This window comes from Peromyscus californicus, unplaced genomic scaffold (assembly GCF_007827085.1).
Source record: "Peromyscus californicus insignis strain IS unplaced genomic scaffold, ASM782708v3 Scaffold_5__1_contigs__length_169319896, whole genome shotgun sequence".
Taxonomy (NCBI): Eukaryota; Metazoa; Chordata; class Mammalia; order Rodentia; family Cricetidae; genus Peromyscus; species Peromyscus californicus.
This window is the reverse complement of record NW_026294573.1, coordinates 151,242,881-151,268,118: the sequence shown is the minus strand read 5'-3', so window position 1 is coordinate 151,268,118 and position 25,238 is coordinate 151,242,881. Positions and strand designations below refer to the sequence as shown.

The window sequence follows — 25,238 nt, the reverse complement described above, 5'->3', positions numbered from 1 at the left end:
ATGCCGTAGTCAGACTTTGATAAGCAATGAAGTGAAGGCTTTTAAAATTTAAGTGGTGGTGGCGCACGCCTTTAATCCCAGCACTCGGGAGGCAGAGCCAGGCGGATCTCTGTGAGTTCGAGGCCAGCCCGGGCTACCAAGTGAGTCCCAGGAAAGGCGCAAAGCTACACAGAGAAACCCTGTCTCGAAAAACCACAAAAAAAAAAAAAAAAAAAAAAAATTTAAGTAATTAATTTATTTTTGGTGAGAGTTAATTACAGCAGTCTAGAAATTAGCCTGAGCTGTTTGCTTACATCTGTATGTCACTGACCTTCCCGGGCCCCAACACTTAGAGCGTTGTTCTCTAAGTGTGCGTCTGAGGAGTGCTACTTCTCACGTGGCAGAGAGAAACCAACAGGACTTTGGTGGTGAAAGTAAAAGGGAGCGGTGAAGGTAGAGCTTCAAGAAGATGTGCAGGTGGGAAATTTGTGTGAGGCTAGGGAAGCGTGGAGGTCGAGGAGGCGGCAATGGCAACACTGAGGATGAGACACGATCAGCAATAGTTTGCAGGTGAACGGATGCTTTTGTAAGAGAAGAAAATAGTAACTGTGTAACTAAGAGTGTGACAAATGTGTTTTATAGGCCAGGTTTCATGGGATAGATCACATTTCATTTCCTATTGCCGTGGAAGAATACTTGAGAATGGATAATTTACAAAGAGTGAGCATCATCTGTGCTGGGTAGGCATGGTAGCCACCTGTAATTCCAGTCTCAGAAGGTGGAGACAAGGTATACCCAGAGCATGCTAGCACGAAAAACACATGTATGCACATACTCACTACATGTGCAACTGCACACAGGAAAAGCATGCATACACACACACACACACACACACACTTGAAAATGGAACAAAAAAGTAGTGAGGTTTATTTTGGTTCATGGTTCTTGGATCATGGTGCCGACATCTTGGCTCCCAATGAGAATCTTATGTTGCTTCAACTCATGGCAGGAAGTTCAAAGGGAGCAGGCATGTAAAATCACACAACCCAAGATGGAAATGAAGAAAAATTCATTCTCAAGAGAAGGACATTAATCCTTTTAACCACCCAATCACTTCTTAAAGTGCCATTTCCCAATACCATTACAAAAGCAGTCACATTTCCACATAAGTTTTAAAACAGATGATCCCTATTCAAATCCTGGCAATCTCAGGTTGGAGGTTTTGCATTTGAAAATGAATAATACACAACAGGTAGGTATACTGCATTCAAGCCAGGTAGGTGAAATAATATATTTTCCTATTGGTAAAAATCTTACCAATTTCTATATCTACATGTTCATACCTTGGTAGCAATTAAGCATTTTCTCACACTCGGATTTTATGCTTTGCCCTCCTGAAGGATTTTCTCTTTTCTTGTTTGCTGAAGGTAGAACCTCAGGGATACAGGCTGAACTCTATCACTGAGCAAATCTCTAGCCCTCATCTAGGTCCTTTCTATAGCCTGTCCCCTTGGATGAGTAAATTGAGGTGCAATTTTATGGTAGAGAGACATATGTTTTTAGAAAATGCTTCTGTAGAACAGGTGCAATGATTCACAGTCAGACATCGCACAGAAAGGGAGAGACCTTGGAGCACACAGCTCTAAATGGGATGTCTTTATCAAATCTCTCCCCTCAGAGTTCATGGAAGCCACTGAAGGAAGCGAAAGAGTATAAGAGCTAGAGGGGATGGAGGACACCAAGAAAATAAGGCGCTCTGAATCAACAGAGTAAAGGTCATGTGAACTCAACCGAGACGGAAGCAGCATGCACAGGGCTGACATGGATCGGCTCCAGGTACTCTGCACATACATTATGACTTTCAGTTTAGTGTTTTTATGGGATTTCTGAGTGTGTAAAGGAGTGGGTCTCTGATTCTTGTGCCTTCTCTTGGGACTCTTTTCCTTGTTGGTTTGCCTTGTCCAGCCTCAATGTGATGGTTTTTGTTTTATCTCATTTTATTTTGTCATGTTTTTATCTCTTAGAAGCCTGTTCTTTTCTAATGAGAGACTGAAAGGGAGTGGATGGGGGGTGGGGGTGGGGGGTGGGAGACTGGGTGGTGGGTGGGTGGGGTTGGGGGAGCAGGAAGATGGGAGGGAAGTAGGAGGAATAGAAAGAGGGAAAACTGTTATCAGGATATATTGTGTGAGAAAAGAATCTATTTTCATTCAAAGGAAAGCAAAAAATGCAAAACTAACAACAACTATAACAACACAACGCTTCCATTGAAGTTTAGAGGTCTCCAAACCAACTCTGTATTACAATATTTTCTTTAACTATTACTCAAGTTAATTTGTCAGTTCTTCTAAAATTAATTTTGCTGTTATATTAACTAGTTTTCCATTTTAAAGTTTGCATGCTAGTATTTTTCACATAGAACTGAACTTTAGCTTTACATCTAATAGAGCATTTATGACTCTAGAAAAATAAGATGAAACTAATCATCCTTTCTGGAACAACAGGAAGTGAGCAAATTATTGCTTCTTCTATTGCATTGATCTGTGTGTCTGTTTTGTTTCAATATCATGCCGTTTTCATGGCTGTGTCTCTGTAGTATAACTGGAGGAAAGTACGGTAAAGACTCCATTGTTCTTTTTGCTAAGGACTGCTTTGTTATCTGGAGTTTAGGGCTTCTATAAGAATTTTAAGAATCTCTATTTTTGTGAAGAATGGCATAGGGATTTTGATTGAGAGTACATGTTAATTTGTAGACTGGAAACTGCCCTGGAAGACTGGTCACTTCTACAATATTAATTCTTTCAGCCTGTGAGCATTTTCTTTGACTTCTGTATTGCACATTTCTTCCAGCTTGGATACTTACACTCATTACAGTTTAGTGAGCTTTTCTTCTGTCCCCAATTCCATCCCGTGTCCTTCTAGCACATCTCGAATTTAATGGATTGCAATTTTTGGTTTGAGTTTAAAGAACCTTTGGTTCTTAAAGAAATAGTTTTCATTCTTTGTTTATGGTCTGCATTTAAACATCAGTTATGGCTCTTTTTGATTGGAATCTTCAACCAAAATGTTTTCTTCAGATAATTTAGAGTTTTTATCTGGAAATGTGGTATCCAGATCTTCTCAAGCTTGATTTATGCACTTTTACTTTTTCCCAGGTCCGCTGTCAGCGTTTCAATCCTCTGTACTGAGTATTTCAGTACTGTTTGTCTTTCTGACTTATCTGTCTTTGTAGAGTGTTGCTTTTTATTCTGGTACGTGGCGGTATAAGTTTACTAGTGGATAAGTCCTTTACTTTTTAGAAATTTTGAGAAGAATAAAAATAAAATAAATAAAAATTTTTAAGTGATAATGTCTTGGTCTGCTGTTTGGGTGGATTTGAAGCTCAAGGGATCCTCCTGCCTCAGCCACCCAGGTAGCTTGGAGTACAGAAATGTGCCACTATGCTAGATGCCTTAGTGCTGTTTCTAAGCTGGTTTAGGTAAGGCCATGTCTGCATGTAGTAGAGAAGTCATATGTTTATCCTATGTGCTCTAACTCTGGGAAACTGCCAAAGTCTCCATGGAGTTCATAGCTCCTCAGCATGTCTTAGGTCATCACTTAACATTGTAATGATCAAAGGCTGGGGGAGACCCTGGTGCATTACCCCAGTCACTACTTTGTGTAGTTTTAATTAATCCTCGAGTAGTTGGCTCTGTAAACGTCAGTCAACCATTTCAATATCCCAATACTCCTATTGTTCTCAGATATTTTCTATCCTGATAATGCTTCGTGTCTCTAAGCTAAAGTCTAGAAAATACCCTGAGAGAGCACTGGCCAGATCTTCTGGTTTCTTTTATGTGTTGCCTTCTCTCAAGGATCATGGGTCTATACTTTTTTTGCTTAAAAACTGAAAAGCATCAATTCATATGTTTTTGTTGTTTCACTTTTAGTCTGGTTTATAGTGGCTGTGCTGTCCTGGTATAAGGTAGTTCACTGTGACAGGAGGTGGAAGTGCCAGTTAACGTAACCTGCACGTTTAGAATGTATTCTCAATATTCTTGTTATGTTGTGAGATAAAAAAATTTCAGTTTTCTTTATAGATATCCAAGTAACCCAACATAATTTCTTTGAACATCTTTCCCTGAGGGATTAAACCAAAACCTTTTCCTACTTTCCTGAAAACAAAAAATCAAAACACATTAACTCTTCTGAATTTTCATGCTGTTTAGATTCAGTGAACTGGATTTTCTTCTTCTGGGAAGAGCTGTTGATATTTCTTTGCATCTAAAGGTAGTACATTAGATAATGATACCAATCCAGGGTTATGGATTAAGAACCTTGTCACTTGAGATGACGATAGAAATCAGTAGCAAAGTCAGCCTATTCAAACTTCAGAATCCATTGTTTCCAGTTTCCTTTCTAGCTTCTTGGTACCAGAATGCAAACCCTTTAAATAGTTCTAATTTTTTTTCTACACTATTTTATGCTTTTTGAAGGGCTAGAGTAATGACTAATAGTTGCACTATTACAGCTGATAGCCAAAATACTAAAAGTTTTCATCAATATAATTGTCTCCTGTTAGTCACTGTGGTGACTAGCCTCCACAGATGGCTTCTCAATGAACTCACACCCTTTGGAGCCCTCTCCTCTGTACCCTATGCACTTGCCATGTGTGACCAAGGTACTGTGACACTACACAACTTCTGAGGGCGATCTTAAGAGTATGTCTGTTTTTCACATTTTGGGGAAAGCCATGTACTACATAAGAAATTCACCAGTCAGAGATTGTGATTTGTGATGGTTCTCAACTATCATTGCAAAGGCCTTGCTTGGAGGAAGAAAAGAAGGAAAAGGGGAATGAGGGAGGAAAACAACAGTAGAGTGAGATGGGTGGAGCAGGATGGGGAGGGCAGGGAAAGGAAGGAGTGTAGCTGGAAGTTTTCTCTGGTCCCACCCAGCCCTGACCAGCCCAACCCAGCCCCGTGATCCCTTAGCCGCTTATAGAATAATCACTCAGAGGCTTAATATTATTTACAAACTGTATGGCCTATGGCAGGCTTCTTGTTAGCTAGCTGTTATAATTTAACCCATTTCTATTAATCTATAAGTTGCTATGTAACCATGGCATTACCGGTCTGCTGGCATCTTGCTGCTCCTTTGACAGCTGCTGGCATCTCTCTCTCCTCTCCTTTCTTCTCCCTGAGTGTCTGCTTGGATTTCCCACCTGCCTCTAAGATGCCTTGCCATAGGCCAAAGCAGCTTATTTATTAACCAGTGGGAACAACATATATTCACAACCTACAGAAAGACATCCCCCAGCAGGGAAGAGAGACTCTGTTAGTTACAGACATGTTTACTTCTCATCCAGTCATCTGCATGAAGATGTTCTAGCGGAACTCTTATCCCACTGAGCCTCCATCTCCAACCACCATATCACTGCAGCCACACAAGAAATCTATAAAGTAAATTGCTTACTAAATGATGAAACATAATATTTTAAGCCACTAAGTTAATGGGTAATGTAATTTGCTGAGAAGTCGTAGATAACCAAACAGTTAGAGTAATGACTACAGAGAAATGAAATCAGTGAAATAAGCAGCTCATGTCTAAATAATCACTTCTTGAAATGAGCTTTTGTCTTCTCCAAAATGATAGACTCTACACAACATTTTACCATTAAAGAGTTATCATTATTTAAAACCATTTAATTGTTCTCTCGGCATTTAATTGGGGGTTGAGATGATCCACTGCTTCAGCTGTCATTACTGAATTAATTTACCATGATTTTATTATGTAGCATGAAGACTTGCTTCTATTTGTAGTGGTTTGACTTTAACAATCAAATAATTATTCTTTTCCTTCTTAAAAGTGATTTTTTATTTTATTATTACTGTGTGTGCATACGATGAGCATGTGTGAATATGGATGTGAACATGCCATGGAATATGAATGGTCAGATGGCACCCTCAGGTGCTGATTTTCCCCTTTCCCTACGAGTCCCAGGGCTGAACTCAGTGGGTTAGGTTGTCCAGCAAGTGCTTTGACCCACCAAGCCATCTCACTGGTTCAACTGCTTTTCCTCTCTAGTGATATTACTTCTATTATCTATCTATACACAGATTTAAAAAAAAATCACCGTTCTTATGCATGCTTGATTGCCAGAAAAAACAAAACAATGAAAATATTAACTGTCTCCTACTTGTCCTCATGAACACTAGTGATTTGTGGCAACAGATACTATTTTGGGAAATTACTTTAACGGAAAGGTTGGTTGCTTATTCCCAGTTTATTCCTGCAACTCTTTCTATGTTCAAATGGAGCATAATCTTTTCTTGCAGAAGGATGCCTATTGACTGAGGGTGTTTTTCTGAGTCTCTTAGCAGTCCTGTCTCCTGCTTTGAGGTTTTGATGGGAACTGCTCTTGCCTGTGCTTCCTGCTCTTGTGCTGTCCCATGACATCATCAGATGAGAACTGCCTAGCCATTCTTTGTTGGCCGTGTGTCCAATATGCTCTAACAGTGGAGCAGAATTCTTCATTAGGTTCACAATGTAGCTTTGTTGTGCAATGTCATTATTGGTGACTATGGCATTTAGAAAATATTTGTGTCAGTTATTACTTAGAATCTAAAGAAAATGGAAAACACAGTGAAGTACTAATTTCCTTGAAATTATAGGTGTTCTTAAAATATAAAGCAGTGCAGAACAATGTGTAAAACAAAAATATTGATTTACATGGCTCATAATTCACTCTTTCCCTTCTACATTATGGCAGATACTAGTTTAGGAAGCAAACTGGGGTGTATAAGCAGCTAATAAATGCACAAGCATTTATTGTCACTCGGGTAAGTTATTTACTAAGTAAAGACTCTTAAATTGGACTGTGCTATTGTATAAGCAGAAAGCTAAACCATGTTGTTGCTTAGAAATGGTATTTTATAATTGAGTAAGAGATCAATGGTCTAATAAGCAGCTCTCCTAAAGTTTCTAAAGGGGAAAATGTTCACCCTCTGCCATCTATGTTCTAGTGGGGAGAGAATATCTTTGAAACAAAATGGAAAATCATGAAGAATGTGGGTGAGAAGAGGCAGAAAAGAACTAAATATATGTTTAAAACAATGGTATTATGATAAATCAAACACTGAATTTGGTGTCAAATGACCTGTGGTTCATTATTGGTTTTTCCACTCATGTTTGCACTCATAAAGAATCATTTATCCAGAAAGTCTTATGAATTATTGAATTCGAATCTTCCTTATTGCAGTCGTGAGAGTGACACAAGATTTGTTATTCTTTACATTGTATGAGTGAGAAAGATTTAATCATGGGGCAGGGATTACTTTTATAATCATATAATAGTTTCCTAGCCAAGAAGTTTGATAATTTTCCTTACACAAATATTGAGTATGAATAAATTCAGACTTCAGCATTGCTGTAATAGTTAACCAATATGCAGAAATCAACCAGTGCAAGCCCCCAGCAACTACAGTAATCCCCTTGCTTACTATATTCCCTCTCTGTTTTTGGTTGCTAAACAGAACACTCTATCTTTTATTGTTTGCTGAGTAATTCCAAGAAGAGGACCATAAATGCTGTTTCTCCTTCTCTTTTCCTTATACACCATGTAATTTATGACCTGTCACTTCTGGGATGAGGAAGCCAGAGGAGAGCATTCATAATTTCTTGGTTCCTTCCCTTAAGATCCTCTGAAGTCTTTTCCAAACATTGTACTTCTTTAGTAGTAAATGATAACATTTTCAGGAGTTCATCTTTTGTGTTTACTCAGATTTCCAATAAACTAAAGCACACTTGGGTGCAATGCTCTTACACTGCTTCCAAGAGGTAAAATGAGCCAGGAGTCAGGTCCTTGTCCCCAGTGGTACACAGACCTACAAGTTGGCAGATACCAATCAATGAGGTTTCAGTTTCAATGTGACACAGTCGTTTCAGATTCACCTTGAGTTTAATGTTCCTGGAGCTTTCCCCAGAAGACTAAATTACTTCTCTAGTGAACTCGGGTAGCTGGTGTCTGGGCTGTCTACAGGTAGACAGTTTTATATCTTAAAGATAGGACACTAGATTGTTTCAGAAAACTCAATTGAAATAATGCCTAGTTTTCTAAATTTTCTTGAGGTTGCCCTAACAATGCACATGATTTTTAACAGAAATGTATCTTTTGGGGTTATAAAAGGCAAAATACAATAGCTTTTTATTAAATCATCAATCTTTTTATTGTCGTTGGAATTGCTAAGACTTTGACTATGTTGAATAAGAAACATTTCAGATACTCAGTCACTGCCACAACCTCTCTATGCAAAGGTGTGTTTCTGGTAAAGGGTAATGCTAACTAATGCAGAACTTGCATTCTGAAGTTTTGAGGGGTAAACAAGCAATATGAGAAATACAAAATAGACAATAAAACTCTTGACTGTAATACTTTTCCAGTAGTGACTTAAAATGGATTGAAATTTTTAAAGGAATGAAAATTTCTTTTAGTGATTTTGTGAAATATTTACATTTGCTGTGGTACTTAAAATATCTCAACCTAAAATTTCTAGTTTCTGTGTATTTTGGTGCAGGCTTCTAATCTTGGTGGAAAGGGACACATTGGAAAGCTTTCTTTATGGCTTGTGTCTGGTTTCTAAACTTTGGGTAATTATTGGATCCTGAATAGCCCATAGACCAAATTGTGAATACTTGAGTTACTTCAGATGACTGCAAGATTGGGCATTGCTGTCCTTAGCCTGAAGTTCTGGTGTCCTTGAAAAGAATTTGGAAGGAAAAAGAGGGTGAAAAAAAGAGGAAAGATGGGAGCCAGTACCCTGAAACTTGCTCTTGGCTTTCTGTTGAAGGCTACTTTTTTCAGCTTGTTTGTTTTCTAAATGTGGATGGGAGAACATTGTCATGTGCCTACTCATGGTGTGTAATTTCTAAGCAGATTCAGATGTGTTTCAGGAAGAACAGGACATGTAGGTACTGAAGCCAACTCAGTGTGGCCCAGGGTCAGTAGTGGCTGACTGCTTGTCTATTGATGCATCATGGTGGTCAACGCAGTATGCTGTAGAGTGACAAACCAAGGCTGTCCTTTGTGGGCATTCCCTTGTCTCCTCATCCCTTTGCTTTTATGTCTATAGGCTCACTTCAGTGTCTGTTGGATGAAATAAATTCTGCAATCGGGCCTCAATCTACTATGATATAATTAAATGAAATATATCACTTTGAACTCCCTTCCTGGTCATACGGTTTTTTTTTTTTTTTTTTTGGCTGGATAACAGAGATTAATTGTTTAACATTCAACATCTCATTTTGCTCCTCATTAAAGTGGAAATGGCATTATTAAGCTAATAGGATTATGGTGAAGATTATGTATGATCCGTGCCTAGACCATACACAAAGTCTTAAATGAAGGCACCTTATGGTTACTATCATTGCTATTACTAACAATGTATTAACAGGGATGTTGAATAAGCAAAATTTATGGGAAAACAACTTTACCATGGCTCTCCACCACTCCTTTAACATTTGTTTAGTGGTAGAGTTCAGCCAACTTCTCCTTGAAAAGCAGACATCCCGTGAATCTGCTCACCATTAGTGACTACAAGACAATGGGTTCACTCTAAGTTAAAAAATACACCACCAATTTAAAAGTTTCTCAGGTCATGAAATAGTCAAATTCTGAACTTGACTTAACTTTAAGATTTTTTTTCCTCCTCCAAGCCAGGGTGTGCTGCAGGCCGGATGTGTTTGGCTTGAGAAGGAGGCAAGTGGAAGGGCACTCCACTTAGAAATTTTACTTTGTAAATAGACACATGAACTATTTACTACTAGAAACTAAGCTAAGCTAGAATCTAATGTAGCAAACCAAGAGCCCTTTCTTTCCTCCTCATCCACCCTTTCAATCAAAGTTTGTTGCCTTTCCTAATCCAGGCTAGAAGGAGAGAGCAGAAAAGGCCGTCTATGCTGGAGTTACTGTAAAATGGCCTTCTATGCCTTGCCCACATGGTGTGCAACTTGACTCCTTCCGAGTGCTGTTGTACAAGGCTCCCGCTGAGAGCATTTACCATTTTCTTCTAGTGATGAGAACAGTACATTTTATCCTTCCCCCCAGCTGCTTCCCGTATACTGCTCTTTTTTTCCTCCTGTTTCCCAGGTCCTCCCTAATGTATGAAGAAATGAGAGGGGCTTTAGTCTAGCTAATTCTTTCATGTGAGAGATTAATATTCATGTATCTTTTGCTCTGAAAAGTGCTAGAATTAAAGGATTACATCAAAGACTTTGTTAATTTTCTCTTTCTCTGTTGGCCAAAGAGGCAGGGGACCCATCTTTGACTCAGTCCGTCTAAGATGGAAACAAGCACAAGGACAGAGTCCATGCTTCCAGAGGGACTGAAAACGCTGCATGTCAGCAGCTGTGGAGGCCCTTCCCACCTCACCCTCTGTGGCTCCTTCCCAGAGAGCTTTTGCTCAGACCTTTCCTTGTCTGCTCTTTGTAATGGTGCATTTCCTTTGTGTCTGAAAAACTTTTAGAATCAGTCAAAACGTTCTCGTTAATTTCTTCCAGAATTTGCATTTTGGCAAGAGACTTTTCAGATTTCTTTCCAATCGGGCTGTGTTACTTCAGCAAAAACATCCAATGCCATGATGCTTTTTAGACCTATGTTTTACAGCCTTTAAAAATCTGCTTTGCTTAGTGTGCCCTCTCTCTTAGCTGGACTTTGTGAGCCTCCTTCTACCTTGTGTAAGCTGATCCCTCTGTCCTAGCTTGCTGAACATTTGTCTCTGCCTTGTTCCTGGTCACTTTTCTGTTTGTCCAACACATACCCTTTTAGGGTAACTTGTTTTAGAAAATTATTTTATGTCAAGTGTTGTACTTCGCAGATAACATTTTCATTTTAACTCAAATGAGTGAGTAATGTGGAACTTACAGGTGCCTTGGAAGAAAGAGGAGAAAACACTTCAAACTCTTCAAGCCACAATAGTGAGCTGCCTCCTCAGCTTATGTCAATGGCTGGCTTTGCCAATTCCTGCCTACATGGGGCTACATCAAGAATAACTCTCCCTTTTCTGTAGCCATAGCTAAAATACTCCAAGAAGACCACAAGTTTGAGGAATGTTAGTTGGTTTTCTGTCACAGTTTTATTTGTGGAAATAATTGCCACAGGTGGAAATAAAAATGTAACAGCATAGTTTTAGATAGCTAGGTTCAAGATTGATACTGTGGGATATCTTTCTGTATGCTGTGAATATGTATGGCTCCCACTGGATAATAAATAAAGCTGCTTTGGCCTATAGCAAGGCAGCTTAGAGATAGGCAGGAAATCCAAGCAGAGATACAAGGAGAAGAAGGGTGGAGTCAGGGAGATGCCAACCTGTTGTCCAAGGAACAAAATGTAATGGGACACAGGTAAAGCCACAGAACATGTGGCAATATATAGATTAATAGTAATGGGTTGAATTAAGTTGTACAAGCTAGTTAGCAAAAAGCAAGAAGCCATAGGCCATATAATTTGCAATTAATATTAAGCCTCTGAGTGATTATTTTATAAGTGGCTATGGGACTGTGGGGCTGGGCGGGACTGGAAAAACATGGGACTGCGGGGTCAGATGGAACCGGAGAAACATATGCTACAGTTTGGCACACAACATGGGGCTCTCAAATTTCCATAAGGCCTAAAAGAGCTTAAAAAGAGCTTCTAAACACACAATAACAGAGCTGAAAACAGCTTCCTACCTATATCTCTCATGCAGGACATGGTACAGAGATGCCACAGCATTCAGGCTTGAGCACAACATGGCAGATTCCCACCTCGATATCCAGAGATGTCTCCAAGCTGTGCAGGATACTGCATGGAAGATTTAACTTTTACTCATATAGACAAAAATGTTTTATGGGCTAGCTGCATGCTACCTGATGATAGCATGGACCCTAAAGTTGGCAGGGTAAGCATGACTCTCCTGGATAACTCTGCCATGTTGGGAAGTTAAGATAGGTGGAGTCAGCTTTGGTTCTAGCCATGCTGCAGTTTAAAACAATGGTCAGAAGCTATAAACAATCATAAAAAATATAATTTTAAAATAATAAATAAAATCCTTAAAAAGAAAAATAAAGTAATATAAAAAAATAAGCCACATAAAGATAGAAATTACACAAAGTGTCTGGATTATATTTTCTCTGGGATTTTTAACAAGAAAAAGACATTTGATTATAAAGGCTACTCAGTTAAACCAATATGTATATTTTAAAGGTATCTTGACTTCAAAATGTATGTCTAGGGATACGTTGTTTTGGAAAAAATGTTCTGCTTTTGTTTCTACAGAAGATGAAAGCCTATGGATTGCTTCCAGGCTAACATGGTTTGATCAACCAAGACCCCTTGAAAGGTCGATACAGCCTCACAGACTATTACAGTGAAGATTTAACTATAATTCTTAGTTTTCTCAGGATCCCAATAAGATTGCCAACACACCCAATCAGCAAAAAGTGTATGAAAAGCTACGCCCAAATTCCCAAAATATTGTTTATAAATGTGTATCATGAATCTTAAAGGGTCTTATTAATAAAATTAAACCCAGGGCCTGGTATTGGGGTGAATGCTGAAAGATCAGAGAAGCAGAATAAGCCACAGCTACCTCACCTTGCCAATTCATCAGCTGATCCTATTTCCTCAGATTGGATGCCTCTCCACTGAACTGTGCTGCTCAAAAGCCTAAAAGCTTAACCAGCTCTAGTTCCTCATCCTCATGCCTTAAATACCTTTCTGCTTTCTGCCATCACTTCCTGGGATTAAAGGCATGAGTAACCATGTCTGGCTGTTTCCAGTGTGGCTTTGAACTCAAAGAGATTCAGATGGATTTCTGCCTCTGGAATGCTAGGATTAGGCATGTGTGCCACCATTTTCTGGCCTCTATATCTAGTGGCTGTTCTGTTCTCTGACCCCAGATAAGTTTATTAGGGTGTACAATATTTTGGGGAACACAATATCACCACATAAATATTTATTTTTTTTAAAGAGAGTTGACTATAAATGCAATCTCTTTCTAAAGAAGAAAAGGGAACATAGATATGATAGGATAAAAGGATAAATTATCCAATCTACTTTTAAAAAGCAACAACTTGTTTGAAATATTTTACATTGTTATGGATTTTAGATTATTGATACAAATTTAAAGTTAATTTTGTTATACTGTATATACATTTCTATTCTTGTTTAAGGTATTATTTTATGCAACTCATTTAAAATTGTAATATGTAATTTAATACAGATTAATAATTAGTCATCTATGATAATCAAACTTATAATCACACTTGTTAAATTTTCTAGGTATACATAGATATATTTCAATTAGGTAGGTAATCTTCAGACACTTCAAAGATCTATAGAATAAACATTTATAATATTTTAAGAACTTAGACTTTTCTGGACATTGAGACATGTCTGTTCCTGGCAGCATCAATCTACTTCAGAGAAGATAATGGGCATTGAAGAAACTCTATATGGAGTTTGCTTTCTTTATGACAAAAGTTAGCCATTTGGGCAAGAAACTGCTCTTGCCTGGACTATTTGACAGTATGTTATATAAACTGGACATGCAGGACCCATAGGAAGATAGCCAATAAACTTTACAAGATGTGATGGCTCTTCAGGTTCCTGCTTCACAAAAGAAACTGGCAGACATTCTGCAGGACATAGAGGAAAGTGACTGGTGAACTTTACCAGAATGGGCAGAGCAGTCCTTAAAATTTCCTGCTCCACTAAAAGCTATGCCAGAGACTCTAGGCCCATAGGCTAAAGATGGATGCTCCAACATTACAGAGGAACTTTGGATGACTGTCCAGGCAGCCAGATGTCTCTTTCATTCCTAGAATTATGGAAGTTGCTTATAATTCACTTCCTGTTTACTTAGGTAATATTATATCCTTCTGGGGTCTTTGATGGAGTTAAAGACTAGATAGATATAGTTTACCTTAGTCATGATAAAAGATAAATTAGATATAACATTTAAACTCACAAAATAGGATAGATGACAAGAATATTTTCTTTAATTTTGTCAAATACAAATAAACTAGATATTATAACCATAATTCTTGCTTGATAACTGTTTTTTTTTTCATTTTTTTTTATTTTGCAATACAATTCAGTTCTACATATCAGCCACGGATTCCCTTGTTCTTCCCCCTCCCGCCCCCCTCACCTTCCCCCCAGCCCCCCCTCCCCATTCCCATCTCCTCCAGGGCAAAGCCTTCCCCACAGACTGAGATCAACCTGGTAGACTCAGTCCAGGTAGGTCCAGTCCCCTCCTCCCATGCCGGGCCAAGCAATCCTGCATAGGCCCCAGGTTTCAAACAGCCAACTCATGCAATGAGCACAGGACCCGGTCCCACTGCCTGGATGCCTCCCAAACATTTTTACTATGTTAAAGTTAAAACCTTCCTTTTTGATTAGCCAGAAAAGGGGAAATGCTGTGGGCTGTCTTTCTGCATGCTGTGAATGTGTATGGCTCCCACTGGATAATAAATGAAGTTCCTTTTGCCTATGGCAAGGCAGCTTAGAGACAGGTGTGAAATCCAAGCAAAGATACAGAGAGAAGAATGGTGGAGTCAGGGAGATGCCAACCTGCCATCCAAAGAACAACATGTAATGGGGCACGGGTAAAGCCATGGAACCTGTGTTGATATGTAGATTAATAGTAATGGGTTGAGTTAAGTTGTTCAAGTTAGCAAGCAAAAAGCAAGAAGCCATAGGCTATATAGTTTTTAATTAACATTAAGCCTCTGAGTGATTATATTCTATAAGTGGCTGTAGGACTGTGGGACAGGATGGAACTGGAGAAACTTACACTACAGGTTAACTCATATGTAATCTTATAATTATTTTTGCTGGGCTATTGTCACCAAATCAGTGTCTTGCATTTTTCTGCTCCTATACCACAATCAATATGGGGGATTTCTGATGACAGAACTGTGGGATATTTTGCTCATACACCAACCAAGCAAGCAAACCAATAACCAAGCAAACATGATTCATCAATGAGTGCCAGCCAAATATTCTTTGACCCAATTCATGATGCTATGGGCTCAAGGTAGCATTAGATCCCACAGGTTGAGGGTTGAGTTCTTTAGACTTCAGCTGTCAGTTGTAGATGAGAGGGTGTTATACCTGTGCTTCTGACCAACCAGCTATAAATAAATGTTCTCACAATTTTTTCCTTAGGTTAATTTCCCTGAGTAGCTCACAGAATCAGGGAAACTACCTTTACCAGTCACATTAAAGGATGTTACAAAGGATACAAATGAGGAGATGTACAGGGCAAGGTGTGGTGAAGGGACATAGAACTCCTGTCCCTCCCTTGACATAGAACCTTGCCTACCTTAAGGAGCCAATGATGAAACAGGAATTGTGAATCAGTCTTGAGGAATGTCAAAGGAGACTTGATCAATCAGTCAGAAGCAAAAAAAGAATTGAAATTTGTCTCTTGTGCTCAGAATTGAAGGGAGAAACTGAACACATCTCATCCACAAGCCTGAGGCAGAACGAGAGAGAGACATTGGAAATGGCATGGGCTTTTGAAACCTCAAAGCCCGTCCTGGGTGACACACCTCCTCCTATCTGGTCACACCTCCTAATCTGTCCCAAATAGTTTGACCAACTTGGAACCAAGTGTTCAAACATGTGAGCCTATGGGGGCCATTCTCACTTCAACCACCATAGAGCTATAATGAGAAATGAGGGTAGTAAGAAACTTGAACTCGAATGCATTTCTTTTTAACAGAAGTAACTTTTTCTTTGTTTATAGAAGCATAATAACTAGGGGATTAAGTTTTACAGGTTATGAGAAAAATCTTGATATTTTAATAATATGTTTTAGAAAACTGAGCATTTGAGTATAGCCTAAATTTCAATACAGTTGAAACATGAGATGCTATCACATGAATTTATCAACATTCATATTCAGTTCAGTAACAAACAAATATTTTTATTAGAATGTAGAGGACAGGTAGTTAAACTTGATCAGTTGTCTAGAGAGGCACCTGCCAGTTTCCTCTCTTCTTTTGCTTTAAATTCAGCTTTTCTTTCCTGAGGTAAGTCTTTCTCCACCAGATCTCTCTGACTGAATCCTAGAAGATCAAGTTAATCTGTTTCATAATTAATAGTTTCTGTTGTTTTTGCTTGGGATTCTATAGCTAAGCACTGTGTATTATCAGTACCAAAAATTACATACAAAAGAAGTAAGTTTGTGTCATCAGAGTTATTGTTCAGGATATTAATTTTACATCTGAAAAATGTGTATCATTCACTGATATAAAATTAAAAGACTGAACTTCAAGCATAAGTGTTAAAAACTGTTCACTTTAACAAGGTACCTCAGATAACCATAACTTGGAAAAGACCTAAAAAATGTGACTATATTAGTTTTAGAAAAGGAAAAGTAAAGAAAAAAAATCAGATATCTTGGTGCTGTATCAACTGGTAACTAAATAAAGCCACAAAATTATCAGCAAGTCATTCAACTGTGGCCTCTGAGAGAGAGAAGAGCTCTCAAGAGGTCACACAATCTAGTGTTTCTGCCCTCAGGAAATAGGATATCTCACCTTCTTTCAATTCTGTCCCTCTGGCTACTCGGAAAGATTCAAAATGGATTATATGGTTTTGAGGTCAACAACAAGTTCCTGAGTTCTACTATGTGGTACAGATTGAGGCAGTGATGGGATCACGAGAATAGATCTCTGCCCTCATCTGAAGATATCTACACCTAAGTGGGAGACAGACACATGAACAGATAATCACACCCCACAATATAAATCGGCAGAGCAGATAAGAGGTATGTTCTGAGATAAAAGTCCCCTTTCTGTGTCATTTAAGCTTGAGACTTCAAATTAGGTGTTGTATATTTTGACTTAATATCTAGGAGTGAAACAATGGGTCATAGGCAATGCCTTATGGAATTTTCGGTACATTTTCTTGAGTATTTGACCAGTGTACACTTAAAATCAGCAGTGTTTGAGAATTCCAGTAGTCACGGAATACCTGGTAGTACCTGTGGGAGCTGAGGAAATCATACATGAATGTGCATTGTTGACATGGTGTGGCAAAACCTCTCCCCCAAAAAGCTCAGAGGGAAGGCAAAGTCTTCCTCGACTGAGTGAGAAGGTTTGCAGTGTGCAAAAGGTTGGCAGTGTGCAAGAAGTTGGCAGTGTGCAGAAAGCTGGCTGAGTACAGAAAGTAGCCACTGCTGCTCCCTCCTCCCATAGGCCTGAAGCCTGAGGCTGCTGCCCTGCAGAATCCCTACCGAGACTAGCTAACCTGTGCTGTGCAGAATAAACACGCTGAGCTGCTTCTTTTGTGTAATTGGCGCCCCTTCATCAGAGTGAGCACAACCCACCTGATTTCAGTTTTTCTGTCCACAGGTCTGTGTGTTTGTTTTTCTTCATTTCCTCTCGACCTGCATCAGGTTCCAGGACCAAGCCATGTTGAATGCGGCAAAGACTGTGTTGCGAATCCTTTCCAAGTCAGCCATTCTTCTGAATGTGTAGTAGTTGCTCCCTGGTGATTATTTACTCTTCACTGGAAGTAATTATAAAGTGATTACACATCATAAAAATTCACATACCTGCGAGCGTGTGTGTGTGTGTGTGTGTGTGTGTGTTTGCGTGTGTGCGCACACGTGTATGTGTGTGAAGCTGTTTTCAGTCTCTAGTCTTTTTTTTTTACATAGTTTGCTGCCTTCTTTAATTGTAAGAACATGTTACATTCTGTCAGACAAGTGCTAACAGACACACTACAAATGCTTTCTCTCAAGTATTTATTCTAAAAATATCTCAATTTTAACGCCACTCAAACTTACCAAGTTTTTCCTTCAGAATTAAGTGTTTTTCAACGTTATTTTTTTTAAATTAGTCTATCTACTTCTGGGTAGCAAAAATGCTTGCATGTTGTTCTTTCAAAACAGTACCATTCACTTTTATATTAAATTCTATGATTCACTTGATCTGAATTTTGTGTGCTGTGTGAGGCAGGCTTTAGCATTTACTTTCTTGGTGGAGAATCCACTAAGCACCGTTTATTCTGCTGAGTTTGTTCCATTGTGCGGTAATTTTGCCTTCACCTAGGCTTAATTATGTGTGTGCAGAGTCAAATGTAGGTATTTTCTCCCATTCCGCTGGTGTTTTTGCATGACCTGCTCTGGACCACATTGTTTTTATCATTCAGCTTTCTAATTACTCCTGGCACGTAGCAGCATAATCCTTAAACACTTGTGTTCTTTAATTGCCTTTGTGATTCTTTCCCCTTTGAATTCCCACATACTTTAGCATTAGCTGCAGAGTTGACACAAAAAGGTCTCCAAAGGCTTTAGTTCAAATTTTGTTGACTGTAGAGGTCAATTTTGGGGGACTCAATATTTACAATCTTGAGTCTTCCAGACAGTGAATATATTATATTGACTATAAGTGGCATATAAAACAATTTTTTAAAACAATATTTTTTTGACATATAAAATATTTTTATAAAGTGATCTTTTATCTAGGGACCTACATTCACAACATTCAAATAGATTTTATTGTAGCTTCCATATATATAAATATGTCACTGAAGACTTTATTTATGCTTTACAGTCTTTTAGCCTCATATCACCTCTTCTTGCTTTAGTGGACAGCCTCCATTCTCTAGCATTACACTGAGGAGAAAAGGTAAGACCAGTTTCTGGTTTTTACCTTGATTCAGAGAAAATTGTCACTATTTTGCAATTAAGTGTGAAGTTCACCATGGCTCTTTTTCATGTGCTTGTAGGTGGTTTATTTTGGAGCTTAGAACTTCTACTTTGCTTGGAGTTTTAACATGAGTGGCTACTGTAGTTTATAAAGTTTTATCTGTATCTTATTCATCATGAGATTTTTTTCTTTCATTCATAATGTTACCCTAACTTCATGGCTGATGAAACTTATAGAATTCCTAGCCACTCCCGAATAACTGTGCATGCATTAACAAAACGCTTAGTCATTCTGGGGTCTTACATCCCGTGTAATCCGTGTGCTGCGTGATCATGTAATCTATGCACATTAGTGGCGTAGCTATGTAAGCCCATATGTGCATGTGCGGGGGGAATCCATAAAAAGCGGAACACAGACCCGTCCCTCCTCTCTCCCTGCACGATCTTCCATAAGCCTAAGCACATCCCCTCTGTCCTCCTTCCCCTAAGAAACTCTTATAGTGGGTTTTGTGGTGCCTCATGGCTTTTCATAAATAACAGAAACTGCACAGTGAGTAAAGTTGACCGTAAGCCCCAAACCCGAGTTCCACCCCTGTGGCCACATTGTGGGAGAGGAGAAACATATTTTCCTTGCATTTCACATTGAATTACTTTTATGCCAAGAAGAATGATCATTTTATAATTTTGCTGTATTATATGTTGATCACTGTCTGGCATCATGTTCATGGCAGCCTATTAAAGCACATCGGGGCACTTTCTTCTGTCTTGTTCTCTGGGGTCAGCTTCTGATGGACTGATTTCTTCCTGATGAATTAGAATGACTTACCAGTGCAATATCCATATTTTTTTATTTTTACTTTTTGTTGGGAAAAGTTTTTTTCTTTATTATCAGACAAATTAAAATAAAATAGTTATTGTTTTTCTATTTCTTATTGAATCAAATATGTATTCAAGAATTTGCTTTTCACTTATATTAAACAGAGGAAATATAGCACAGAACATTTGAATTCAACCAAGTTTTTTTTTTTATTTTGAAAGAAGTGGTCATGAATTTTAATAAAGAGAAAAGTGGGACAGGAGAAAGACCATTCTCAAACCTTCCTGGAATAAAGCAGTGTCCATATAAACAGTGGCAATTGGTTAAAGCGTGTTTAATAGTTAGCTTTTGATACTGAAGAAGACATCCCAAGTACTAATGGCCCCAAACAGTAACCACTTATTTATCACTCAAATTTTGAGCGTAAGAAACCTTGTCTGAGCTCACATAAGCTCAGTCTGGTTAGACTCACTCTCTCTGTGGCTAGTTGGGCTGGTCAGGCCTGATTGGCTCATAGACCACAGACGGTAGGCTAGTGTTTTTTTTTTTCATTATTGTCCATGTGTTAATCCCTGTGAACTTTCATCCCCTGGCAAGCTTGCCTGGGCTTGTCCTCTGAGCAGTCACTGAAGTCCAAAAAAAGCAGATCAAATACCCAGTACTCAAGCACCTTTTAATCTACTTGTGAGACAAACCAGGACCATCCATCCGTGCCTGGGCACTGGGCAGCTGTAAAGATTTGTTCAGACTTAGTTAGCATCTGTTAAAATCACAGTTAATGCTAAATCCCATAGATTTACATTAGAAATCCTCTTTCTGGAGGTCATTTTCCCATAAATAAGTGGTGACATTGTGAATCAGATGATTCGTCTCCCTAATTAGTAGCTATTGGACACTTTCTTGCTCCCAAAACTGCCTTGAACAAAAGGACCATCAGTGTAACAGCTGCCAGGTTACCTTTATGCCAGCACATTTGTCTGGAACACTCCATGGATGCTTCAAAACATCCATGTGAAAGCTTGCTGCTGATTGCTCTGGCTCCTGAAGTTACAGCTCCAGCCAAGGCTGTTTGATACAGCTTGTACCAGAATGTTGGAATCATAAGCCAAAAAGTTTTAAGTTTGGGGTTCAAGAGGGGCACTGAGGCAGATTGTACTTTTGGGTAAGAGATTTATTAGAAAAACTATTAATACCATGGACCTACAGATAGATAGCAGCGTGGCATGGGAGACCGATGGGACAGAGTTGATGCCCTTCTTCTTCTTCGTTTTTTAATTTAAAGTGTGTCTGTGTGTCTGTATGTATACTTGCACGTGAGGGTGGGTAAGTTCGGAGAACAGGCAAATTGGTACCCCTGGAGCTGGAGTCACTGGCAGTGTGGAAAAGCTGATGCGGTTGCTAGGAGCTCACTTGTGAGTCCTTTAGAAGTGCTCTTAAGCGCTGGCGCTGACTCTTCTCTCCAGCTGTGGTGTCCCTTCTTGCAACTCTCAGAGGAAGGTGAGATTTCATGCCAAATAATTAGTGACTAGCCCACAGCAGGGGCTACAGCCAGGTGGTCTCTGATTCCTACTGGTAGGAGAGCAAGAGAGGTGGCTGAATAATATGTGGGGGAAGCAGAGAAAAAGGGGCACATCTAGTTAGGGTGATCAGAAGCATGCCCCCTGGTGGGAAGAACTACAGTGATTGGTCTTAAGGGCAGAGGATGTGATTGGTCCAGGATGCAAGCCTTCATGACTGTGGTTGGTCTAAAACAAATGACTGTGATTGGTTTGTCCAAACACCCTTTGGGCTATATAAGCAGGCTGGTTCGGTCCTGTCAGTGAACTGGCTGGGAGACACTATCAGTGCTAATTCTAGTGTGTGACTTCAGAGCCAACAAAAGTTTCTCTCTAGTGGTCTTTCCGTGTTTACTTTCAGTAGTGCAGGCTGCACTGGACACAAGAAAAACGGACAGCTCAAGAGATGGGGATGGAAGAAAGTTGTGTGTGGGGGTCCAAACAACAGTGCTGGCCTGGAGCCGCTGTTGATTTTAGTACGAAACCAACCAGAGTGAGTGCCTCCCCAAGTCCAGATGACAGCTCACGAAAACCCAGTGGTGTCTGAGAGGCTTGATGCTGGAGACCCAGAGGGCACAGCATCAAGCTGTGGGTGACCCTCGTACCATCTAGTGGTTTGACAGCTGAAGATTCCACGGGCATCAGATGAGGGACTTAGAGCCAGACACTTCTTTGGTGTCCCTGAAGGCCTGATATTTCCCTGTTTCTGAGCTCTGATGCTCAGACTCCGGAACAGCTTAAGTGTACATTTGTGAGTCCTGGGCCCTGGCTTCGGAGTACAGAGTATCTGCAACTGGTTCTTTATAGATGAATTGGGTTTGGTTGTCTTGAGAGCACACCCAGTGACTGGCGTCTGGTTTGCAATATCCTGCATGGTCTTCAAGCATCCTTGTGCCTTCCTTCCCAGCCTAGAACACTGACGGTCTCCTCTTGACTGCTGAAGAAGTTCCAGCCCAGCGCTGCACCCACGGACCTAAATCCACTTGGCAGCCCCCGTCTGGCACCTGCTGCTGCTGATCACCTGCTGATTTCGCCGGAGGATCCCATCCACCTACCAGGATCCGGCCTCTAGTGGGAAGAGATGTCTGTTATTGGACTGGTCACAGCAGGGACTTTAGTCAGCTGCCTGTTCCAGCTCCTGAAAGCTGTCTTGACAGAGGCAGGCACCCGCAGTTTTCCTGACAGATAGCTCTGACTGACCATTGAAGGAGCAGCTAAGCAGGTCTGGAGCAGCCAGGCCAGGAAGAAGGGTCGTGGAAGTAGATAGATGATGAGATAAAGTGGAGAACAGATAAAATGCTACAGGAGCCAAAGGAAAGAACCTGTAGACCCCTCTAGAGAGTGGTTACAGCTCTCAGCCTGGTCTCTGAGACCCTTAGCCCCGAAAGCTGTAGTATTGGGCACTGAGAAGGGCCCGGGTCCTGATACCAGAGGCCACATGAAGACTATAACTCTCCTGGATGCCAAGGCCCTTTGCTTTTAACTAACTATTCCTGCCACTCACACTACCAAACACTGAGGAGGGACAGAAGCTGCCAGAGATAAGCAATTGAGGGGTTCCTTGTCTATCTGTGATTTTTGCTCAGGCAGAACCGGCAGTCAGCTCATTAGTGATGCTTGTGTTACCGTTTCCAATCAGTTTCTACTAACCCAATGGCCAACAGTCAACTCACCAAACCCAGTCTTGGGGCGGCAGAAGCTGAAAGGCTGTGGATATCAGGAGGCATCAGCAAAGCCCACTGCCAACCACAGTGTTTGAGGGATAGCTGAAGCCCCAGTTCCTTCAGGGGCAGAGATGAATTATAACCAGTGATAAGATAAGCTAACCACACTCAGAAAAATCACCCACACAATTACTGTGGCACTAAAGAACAGATTTGGGTGTAGCTGAAAGAAGATACTCCACATCCCAATAAAAAATGAATTTAATTCAGTGTATGTGGTAAGAGATGAAAATTTATGCAAATTTTCCAAGACTTAATTTTAATAAAAGGAGATAGTTTGTTTAGGTCTTTTGGGGTGTTAGAAAGAAAGAGGAAGATAAGTATATTAGCAAGGAGCATGTACTCAGTATGTACTCAGAGGAAAGCAGGACAGGCCACAGAGGGGGGCAGGGAGGGCCTCAGGACAGAAAAGGGAACAGAAGCCACATACACACACGCATGCACACACATATGCACAACACACATATACATACGCTCGAATACACTCTCGCACACAGTGTAGATGTTTAAATGCTGCACAGTTCCCTTTTTAGAAGGCATATGATTTGCAGGCTTTGTTTTTGTTTGTTTTTTAAAATGAGTTTGTATCTTCTAAACTGATAAAGAAAAAGGAAAAAAGTATTAAAAGGATTTTGGAAAAATGAAGAGAAGAGAATCTGTTAAAGAAAAAGGAAAGAAAAAGTATTAAAAAGATTTTGGAAAAATTAAGAGAATCTTTTTTCCCCCAGAGAAGAGTGGTGTTAGATTTCATTTCTCCTCACAATATGTTGTTTCAAATATACACGTACATACAGCATATATGCCCCATTGTGGGGGGCGGGGGCGGGTCGCGGAGCTGTGCCTCGAGGCAGAGGTAGTGGTCTCTTGAGGAGAAAGGGAGAAGCCTCCAGAAGGTCAGGTGATCTGTATTGCTACTTGAGTAGCTGTGGGCCTGTGGCAGCATCACTGGGACCTCAGACCTAATGAATCCAGCTCTGGAGTTGGCTCCTGGAGATCCTGTTTTTGAAACCTTCTAGCTGACTCTGTTGCTTTTGAAGTCCCAGGACACAGAGTTAGGGAATGCATGGACAATACAGGAAAAATGGGGTCAGGTCAAAGGGGAAGAAGAGATTTTTTTTTTTCTACACCAGGGGCTCATGTATCCACCAGTTATTAACCATTTTCTATCTCATGATTATGCGGGACCAGTGGGCCTCAGTATTTTCATCACAAAGCTGTTTGGCTCTTCCCACTCTCCTGTCTAGAGCAGGATGTCTCAGCATGGCACCGCAGGCAGCATGTGCTGGATAATTTGTCATGGGAGGTGATCCTGTTGGCAGTAGAGCTTTAGCGGCCTCACAGGCCTCTACCCACTCAATGCTGTTAGCATTCTCTCATTAGCAACAACCAAATATTATGTAGGCACAGTCAAATGTCCCCTAGGAGGCAAAAATCATCCCAGTTGAAAACCACCAGTTGAAAAACAGATCAAAACCCAAGCAAGGCATACTTATTAAGTAATAGTATATTTCCCTGTTTTATTAATGCAAACACATGTAACTGTCAATCAGAACACGGGAAGGTAGGGTTTCGAGGCTCCACAGTCCATCACACATGCCTGGTCTCTAATATGTTGACCATGAGTGGTGTTAGGCGTTCTTTAAATTTTTTTTTCTGGTTTTGTCATAAGGAAACATGGACAAACTATTTGTTATTCAAGTATTAAATATAATGTTGTATAGAAAGTACTCAGCAATTTGGTGAAGAGTGTTCAATAAAATATACTCCTGCAATCAATGTTGGTTCTACTTAATTTTAGTAAAAATCAAAATAACAAGAAATGTCCATTATATTCAAAAGCCTTGTAGATAAAGATCTAATTTCAATTGTGCTTTTGAAATATTTGAAATAGATAAGCAATCTGACTGTTTTTACCACAGGATTCTAAGTGTCTGTAATCCCAGAGCATAAAATCAACATCTCCTTTTAAGATCTCCTCTAAATCCAGCACTCTTGGATCCTATTTACATCTATCTCTAAGATCTCTGAATTTTCCTGATCTCATGAAAGTCTTAAATGCTTTCCTTATAAAAGTACACATATACATATCATTTTTCCAGGTTCAGAATGTTTTTACAGTGCTGGAAACCCACATCTAAGTCTCAGGCTAAAACACCATAATAAATACGTCACCAGCCTAGAATGTATTTACAGCCAGGGAAGTAGGCAGTTACAGCTGACAAGATCTATGCAAAAAGACAGTTGCGGTTGACAGGGCAAGAGTGAAGAAGGCACTCTTCAACCCTGAAGTAGTAAATGCTGGAACGAACATTGTAACTTGAGTTTGGTGTGGCGATAAAGGAGAGAGGCTGTGACGGAGTTCTATTAGAACAGCAAGAAATAAAAAACATGGCAAAAAGGACACCTACGAGGAGGCAAGCCATGTTCTGTGGCTACAAGCAAAGGTGAAAGTGGGTGCTATTGGACTGAGACCAGAAAATGA

The 25,238-nt window shown here is 39.9% G+C and overlaps 1 long non-coding RNA gene across 1 annotated transcript; it reads left to right on the top strand.

Moving 5' to 3' along the window:
- The first annotated feature begins 263 nt into the window (after nt 1–263).
- LOC128096799 (uncharacterized) lies at nt 264–24,532 on the top strand. Its single transcript, XR_008213746.1, has 2 exons — nt 264–1,815; nt 21,940–24,532. It is a non-coding gene; the product is annotated as an uncharacterized LOC128096799 (long non-coding RNA).
- Nucleotides 24,533–25,238: the final 706 nt, after the last annotated feature.